This window comes from Oncorhynchus nerka, linkage group LG11 (assembly GCF_034236695.1).
Source record: "Oncorhynchus nerka isolate Pitt River linkage group LG11, Oner_Uvic_2.0, whole genome shotgun sequence".
Lineage (NCBI taxonomy): Eukaryota > Metazoa > Chordata > Actinopteri > Salmoniformes > Salmonidae > Oncorhynchus > Oncorhynchus nerka.
The window spans coordinates 40,259,033-40,266,747 of NC_088406.1; positions in this window are offsets into that span (position 1 = coordinate 40,259,033).

The following is a 7,715-nucleotide window of genomic DNA, read 5'->3' on the forward strand; positions in this document are numbered from 1 at the left end:
GTAAATATAATCCAATTAGTTTCTTGTCATAAACTCAATATAGTTCCATCTCTATGGAGTAGTTACATGTTGACACTGACACTACAATCCCATGTGATCATACACTATGGTATATTTAGAGGCTACCAGGACAAGATATTGGAGCAGTCTCCTCTATCAAACAAGAAGGCATTTCATGGACACAAGTTTTTTCATTTCTTTCACACCTCCGAAGTCTGATAATGTACAGCTAATATCGGGATCTTTTTTTTATAAGAGTTTGTGAGAGGATGTGAATTTGTTTTGTTAAAACTATTGTGTTTAGTCTGAGCCTAAACAGAATCAAATGATTTACACTTGAATTCATTCACATTCATACACACTCAAGCCTTGCAAGGAATAAGAATTGCTGCATTAACCGGAGGAAGAAAATTAACAAAAGCTATGGAGAACTCAACCCAAGTCAAGTTATTTTATCTCTTTGGTTTACAAGAGACATTTAACAACAAATCGGTCTATTTTACCATGTCTCTTATCACATACCTTCTCATCATCACTGTGAATCTGACTCTGATCATAACAATCATTCAGCAGAAAGGTCTCCATGAGCCCATGTATATATTTCTGTGTAGTCTATGTATCAATGGATTGTATGGAACTGCTGGTTTCTACCCCAAGTTCTTACTGGACCTTCAGTCAGATGTTCAGGTGATATCTTATAGTGGATGTTTGACTCAAACCTTTGTAATATACACATCTGTCATGTGTGAAATGTCTACTCTAACAGTGATGTCTTACGACAGGTATGTGGCGATATGCAGACCACTACTATATCATACCATTGTGACATCTTTAACTGTTAGAAAGTTACTATTATTGTCTTGGTGTTATCCTTTATTTATAGGACTCATAGTAGTTAGTTTAACCGTCAGAGTTCCTTTGTGTGGATCTCGCATTGATAAGATCTTCTGTGACATTCCGTCTATACTGAAACATGCATGTTTACCTATTCCCATCAATCAGATTTTGAACAAATTTGTAATTATGGTTCATGTTTTACCGATACTTTTCATTGTATTTTCTTACTGTCAGATTGTAAGGACTTGTGTAAAGTCAGCTAAGGGAAGGATTAAGTTCACACAGACATGTGTGCCACATTTAATAACAATATTTATGTTCATCACAGTGACCCTGTTTGACAATCTGCAAGGATGGAATAGTAATGTAAATATTACACTAAATATGCGTAATGCAATGGCCGTACAATTCCTTGTTATACCACCTGTCTTTAACCCTGTCATATATGGACTTAACCTCCAGAAGATTCGAAGGGCAGTTTTTAGAAAGTGTAATCCACATAACATCATTGATATGAAATTTTAGTTACATAATCTTACACACCAGGGAGACTTCCCGGTATCATAAGTCAACAAATACAAAGGTAAAATCTGCCAAAACTGTTGCAAGATTAAATGGTGCCTCATTTCTTGATACCTGTCGCCAAGAGCGCAACTTTTGTTTTAGAAGTGGAGAGGAAGGGGGGGACAACACCTGGCAGGGGGTCCTCCCTAAATTTCACTCTACCCGACCCCAAAAAATCTTAGTCAACCATTGAGTAGTCTTTTCTTTCGATCTAATGGATTTGTATACATTTAAAAATATATATTTTTCCATATATACACCCAACCTATGTGCCAATTTATTTTACAATTTCTACCAATCTGCTTACCAGTAATAATTTTCATGTGCACATTATTGTGGAACATTTTCTTTTAATATATAATAGTCTTTGTATCTCAAAATCATTGTCTGTGGTTTATCTACAATCTTAATCTAAATGAAAAAGATACAAATCTAAAAGTAACGTTTATTGCAGTTGCCAACTATGTAAACATAGCCTACATAAAAGCCAACACATAAAAACAATATCCTTATAAAATCACATTGGCTACGCATGACCTGTCTGCAAATAACTCTAAACATTGTATCAACTATCAACTGTGTCAAGTATTTTATGATGTTTCCATTGGATCATACCATTACATTTTTCCCTTCTTGCTGAGTGGTTATCGAAAGGGAGAGAAATGGAAATGTTGTTCAAATGCTTTGAGGAACTATTGTTATTCTCAATTGTTTCTTGAAACATACTTTGTTTCCTTGTTTGAGGTGAAGAAAAATTACTTTGAGAAGCTCCACAGTTCATTAATGGTGGTGAGTTAAGGCAATCAGAAATACTATCAGACATCCCCAAATGGGCACATTTATAGGCCTAAATTTGCACAAAGGACAGGTAGACTAGTCGTACTTCTATATGGGTTATCAGGTGCCTTACTCAACATTGAGAGCAGAGTATAAACATTTTTTTATTTTTTATTGACAAAACTTGTAAATGGAATGAAATGAACAAACACGAGTTTCTCACGAGTGTAACATAGCTCGCCTCCCTCCCTGCTCGCCTCCCTACCACTGAGGAAGTACAGTTCCCGCTCAGCCCAGTCAAAACTGTTCGCTGCTCTGGCCCCCCAATGGTGGAACAAACTCCCTCACGACGCCAGGACAGCGGAGTCAATCACCACCTTCCGGAGACACCTGAAACCCCACCTCTTTAAGGAATACCTAGGATAGGATAAAGTAATCCTTCTCACCCCCCCCCCCCTTAAAAGACCTAGATGCACTATTGTAAAGTGGCTGTTCCACTGGATGTCATAAGGTGAAAGCACCAATTTGTAAGTCGCTCTGGATAAGAGCGTCTGCTAAATGACTTAAATGTAAATGTGAAATCTAATGTTTTCTACACAGGCCCATTTTGTCATACAGTATTCCATAAGGCACCCAGACCTTATCAAAGTTTAACAGTATACCCTTAATCTAGTAATAAATCAAATCTAGTGACATTATTTGACATTTCGGGCATCCATTATGACATTGTGGGAGGATAACCAACCTTCCAATTTTATGGCAAAGCATTTCTTAACTGCTATAAATGCTATGGCTACACAGTTTCTTATTATAACAGCCTCCAGTATCAACATTTCCAAGCAAACAAAAAGAGAATGTAGCCAGCATTCACAAGATCATAACATATGCAAATATGTCCCCTTCTGTTTTTTACACCTCCAGCTATGGAACGCCGTTTGGGTCTTTTGCGTGTCAAAAAGATACATGACAAATAATACTATGTAAACTATATGCAAATGTTGGCCAATCACTATATGAAAAACTTCTCATTCATCATCACCAACAAACGACTAAGTCATGTCGAACCTTGAAAACATGAGAGACCGCTTTTTACGTTGTTCCAGCCAAGTGCAACCACCTTTACAACCACCCCAGGAGGATCGGGTGGTTCAAAGGTAGGATTCATTCTGGTAGGTTAGGCAAAAGTCAACATTAACCGGCACAACTACCTAGTAACGTTAGCTAGCTAATGATTGCAATAGCTAACGTTACCGCGGGGTGCGCGACTCTGGGCGGCGTCGATTATGCTGAGTGTCATTATTGTAATTTTTATAACGTTTGCACATATCACATTACAATCATTCGGGAGACGGAATAATGCTGGAGTCCAAAGATGGCAAACCGAGAGAAGCAGGCTGATAACTATGAGGGTTTGCCTCATCGCTGACCCTAACATCCGGCAGCTGAACAGGATAGGTACATTTTCCCTATATCCATGGAGTACATGAGGACACAGTGCGGTGCACAGTGCTTGCTTTGTAAGTAAGCTAGGTGTGAATCTATCTTGTGATTAAACATAGACTTATTGAATGTTATTTTACTGATTTGAAGATCATGGACTGTTTCCCTGTTTTATATTAGGATCATTTTTCCATGTGTCAGTATCTTTAGAGTATCCTGTGAGGCAGATCAATGTGCATTATGGTCAGGAAGAGAGCAGCTTCTTGAAGGTTTTGGGGGAAACATTCCTCCAGATGAATCCAAATGTAGAGGCCTTTAAAGACAGACAGGAAGAGGAGGCTCATTCTCCTACAGCTGGACAGCATGTGTCCAGCTGCAATAAAATCAGCTGGGCTAGGGAGATTGAAAGGTATTAAGACTGAAGGTATTTGATAGCTTATGTGTTAGGAAGGGGGAGGTAGATTGAGCTCTATTATGTCACGTGATAAATGCCAGAGGTAATTAATTAATTTTAAAATAAACTGGATTTCCCTCTGTACACAAAAGTTATAAAGTAATTGAGCAACTAGTGATTTCTTGTATTTTTATGTTAAAGGAAACTGTAAGGGAGGACAGAACCTCAGAGACAGAGACTCCGCCTATGGAGATTGGCCTCCCTGTTGCCTCACAACAAGCTTCAATGACACTAGAGGTTTGGAACGTTAAATTACTTCTTCCACTTTTAGCATCAAATTATGACGTATAATATTAGTTATAGGATTGTCATTGTAACGTAACAATCAGAATGGCTTTATGTATTACTGTACCTGTATTGATTTCAGTCTCGAGAGGAAATGCGGGAGATACGACATATTCAAGACGAGGCCAACCATCTCTCTCTGGCTGCAGACCAGGAGAAAGTATGTATATGATATAGCTTAGTAAATCTGTTCAGATCACACATCATCGGCATTCCAACAGGAAACACTTACATTTTCATACACAAAACAGATTCATTCAATACTTATTTTTGCCACAGGAGATGAAATATCATCGTTTTGAGGAGTGGGAGAGCAGGCGGGGGAAGGTAAGGGATTTCACCAAGTTGATATCATCTGTACATTATGTAAGGGATAATGCAGACGTTTTTACATTACCTTGAAATAATGGACGACGCAGCGGGACAAGGTGGAGCCGAGTCCCTTTGCGGAGGTCATTTTTCCAAGGTAATGTACAGAAAGGAGATGTTTATCCTTCTTATATTACAGTTACCAAGAAAATAATACTAAAGCACACATTTATTGGCAGAAATCCTGCTGCTACTGCTACTATGCACTGGCTTCTTGCTCCAACCAGCACTTCAGGCTTCACCTGTTAGGTTATGTGTTCCTGCCGGGGGCATTGGTATAGCTTATCATACTCACTGCCTGTAGGCTATTTTATATTGACGCTTTGCTTGGGCAGTGAGCTACCCTGAATAAGCAGAGCCTATATCGCCACGGCTTGTATTATTCATTGCTTAATACATGGTATTTTCGTTCTGAACTGGTTTTAATGCCCATTCTAGAATTCAACAATGCTGTGGTATAAAAATATTTGTAACTTAACACTAACAGTAATGCATATTGTAGTCAATAGAGGAGAGAAGACAGAGGGTGGTCTCTCATCCAGAGCAGCCTGATGGAGTGCCCTTTTAGATAAAATACCCAGATGCGAGGGAGCGGATTAGGAGATTACGGCTGTCACACCCTGACCATAGTTTGCTTTGTATGTTTCTATGTTTTATTTGGTCAGGGTGTGATCTGAGTGGGCATTCTATGTTGTGTGTCTAGTTTGTCTGTTTCTGTGTTTGGCCTGATATGGTTCTCAATCAGAGGCAGGTGTTAGTCATTGTCTCTGATTGGGAACCATATTTAGGTAGCCTGTTTGGTGTTGGTTTTTGTGGGTGATTGTCTCCTGTGTCAGTATTTGTACCACACGGGACTGTTTCGGGTTTTCACGGTTCTTGTTTTTGTAGTTTATTCATGTATAGTTTCTTTATTAAAGAACCATGAATTATAACCATGCTGCATTTTGGTCCGCCTCTCCTTCCCAGGAAGAACCCTGTTACAACGGCTCTCTGAATCCTGAATACTCAGGTCACTGCTGAAGATATAGCTTCCAATCCCTCATCCCAGTAGGGGAGTATCAGGGTGTAGTAAGTCAGGATGGAGGAGGAACGAGTGGCACTGAAGATATTACTGCCATAACCATCTGTAGGTGGTTGGAGGAGGAGCTGAGGTGGTGGTTGGAGGAGGAGCTGAGATGGTGGTTGGAGGAGGCGCTGAGGTGGTGGTTAGAGGAGGCACTGAGGTGGTGGTTGAAATTGGGGCGAACAAATCCCTTGCTGCTGTCAGATTGGCCCTCGGCATTTCCAGGGAACCCGAGACGAACAACTGCAGAGGTGACTGCCGTTGTTCAGTCCTCAGCCCATGGTGGTTCCACTGACTGGCAAACACAGCAAGATCTCTGTTCACCCGTGGCAGGAACACAAAGTGCAGTGCCCACAGGTCCACCTCATTGTTGATGTCGATGATCTGCTCCGTCTCTAAGAAGGTGAACAGGTCAGGTAAACGTTGGAGACTCCATGCCAGACGTCCCCCCCACAGCCTCTCTATCCCCTGGTTGTGAGTGCTCCTTCCTCTGAGGGCACTTCCCCTCTCACCACCCCTGAATTGCTCCATGAAGGCACAGATACAGTTGTTTTCACCACCCCGGTCACATCTCACCCGGGATGGTACTCCGTAGCTGGTGATGGCTGCTTCGAATGACTCCATGACTGTGGCAGTCCTGTTGTTGTCAGAGGCCTTCAGAAACACAACAAGTCTGCTGTAACCATCCACAGCACCATGGATAACAATCCTCTACCTAAAAAACAAGATACATTTGTTATACAAACTTTTTTTTTCTCTTCTAGTGACGCCATTCTGTTTTTATTATTGATAACATTATTACAGTGCCTTGAGATGAGGTAGTCATTCAAAAATCCTATTTAAACACTTATTGCTCACAGTGTGACGCCATGCAATTATTATGTGACATTTTTATTCCTGAACTTATTTTGGCTGATCATAACAAAGGGGTTGAATACTTACTGACTCAAGACATTTTAGCTTTTCATTTTTAAATTAATTTTTAAATTTAAAAAACAACATAATTCCACTTTGATATGATGGGGTATTGTGTGTAGGCCAGTGACAAAGTCTCAATTTAATCAATTTTAAATTCAGTTTGTACCAAAACAAAATGTGGAAAAAGTCAAGGTGTAAATATTTTCTGAATGGACCATATAAGCAGATAAATCATTCTTTTTTTACAATGTTAAGTTTGTAAAAACATGTAGCGTGAATCGTCGTGACATATGAAATACGAGTGAGAGTGTAATCAATGTCTAATAACCACGTACATTTTTTATGAATGTGTTAAATTATTATGTGACGTGGAGTCATATTCATGTCTTGATTGGTCAAGAAGCTAATTTGACGGTCAAATAGGGTTATTTGAGCAGAGGAATTATATTTCTGAGTGCATGATATTCAGTTTCACTGGAATATAATATGTTATATAGATGGTCGTAAACTGAAGTAATTTATGTCTGGTTGAAGTCCATGAATGGGCATTGAAACATATCTGTATCCATTCATCATCAGAAGTGTCTCCCAGGTCTTCCTCACATTTTTGTTTGACGTGTTTTGTTTCATCAGAAAAGGCCTCTATCAACCCTTGATACAATTTGGAAATCAACTTCAGAGGTTTGTCAGACTGCCTTAAAATAGTTTCAGTCTTTGAAGCTTCTGGCTTGTTCAGTGTTTGCTGCACCGAGAGAATAAAGTGTTGCATCTGAAAAAGTTCATCTCAGCAGTCACAGACTGGTCTTCCCTGGCTGCTTGACCCTGCTGAGACCCCTGTCACTATCTGATCCTGCTCAGGATATGACAAAGAATTGCCTTGAAGTACATTTATACATTATATTATCCAAGAATATAATCAATGGTTCAATCATTGAAATGACCAGAGCTCAGACTGTATCCTACCCATCAACTCAAGATGGAACTTTGTATCCATTCACTGACTGTTAT